Below are 349 nucleotides of genomic sequence, written 5' to 3'. Positions count from 1 at the left end.
ACTAGTGGGGTATGTATGTAAAACTGTCTGTGTATAATTGGGGCACTTATCTGAACATACCCTGGGAGTTTTGTGATGATTGACCTTACGGTTGCTGATTTGTGTTCATTTGTGTTAATTTTCCTTTTCCAGAGCCACGCCTCTTTCAAAGTTCATTAGTCAATAACTTGAAAAGTAATTGAGATATGGACATGCTTTATACAACTTGTAATAAGCCTGATCCATTAATTATTTACTGATAGTTTGGTGGAAATCAGAGTGTGTCATTCTAAACTCTCCTAGGCGGACCTTAATTGCCCTTGAGGCATTTTTGTAGAGCACATTAAGCTGCACCTGTGTGAGAGATTTC

The 349-nt window shown here is 38.1% G+C and overlaps 1 protein-coding gene across 1 annotated transcript in view; it reads left to right on the top strand.

The window, feature by feature from the left end:
• Positions 1-349, top strand: part of LOC116670580 (nucleolar protein 4-like) — an 11,451-nt gene that overhangs the window by 6,175 nt on the left and 4,927 nt on the right. The window lies entirely within an intron of this gene.

Source organism: Etheostoma spectabile, chromosome 20, assembly GCF_008692095.1.
Source record: "Etheostoma spectabile isolate EspeVRDwgs_2016 chromosome 20, UIUC_Espe_1.0, whole genome shotgun sequence".
Lineage (NCBI taxonomy): Eukaryota > Metazoa > Chordata > Actinopteri > Perciformes > Percidae > Etheostoma > Etheostoma spectabile.
This window is presented reverse-complemented; position numbering and strand designations above follow the sequence as displayed.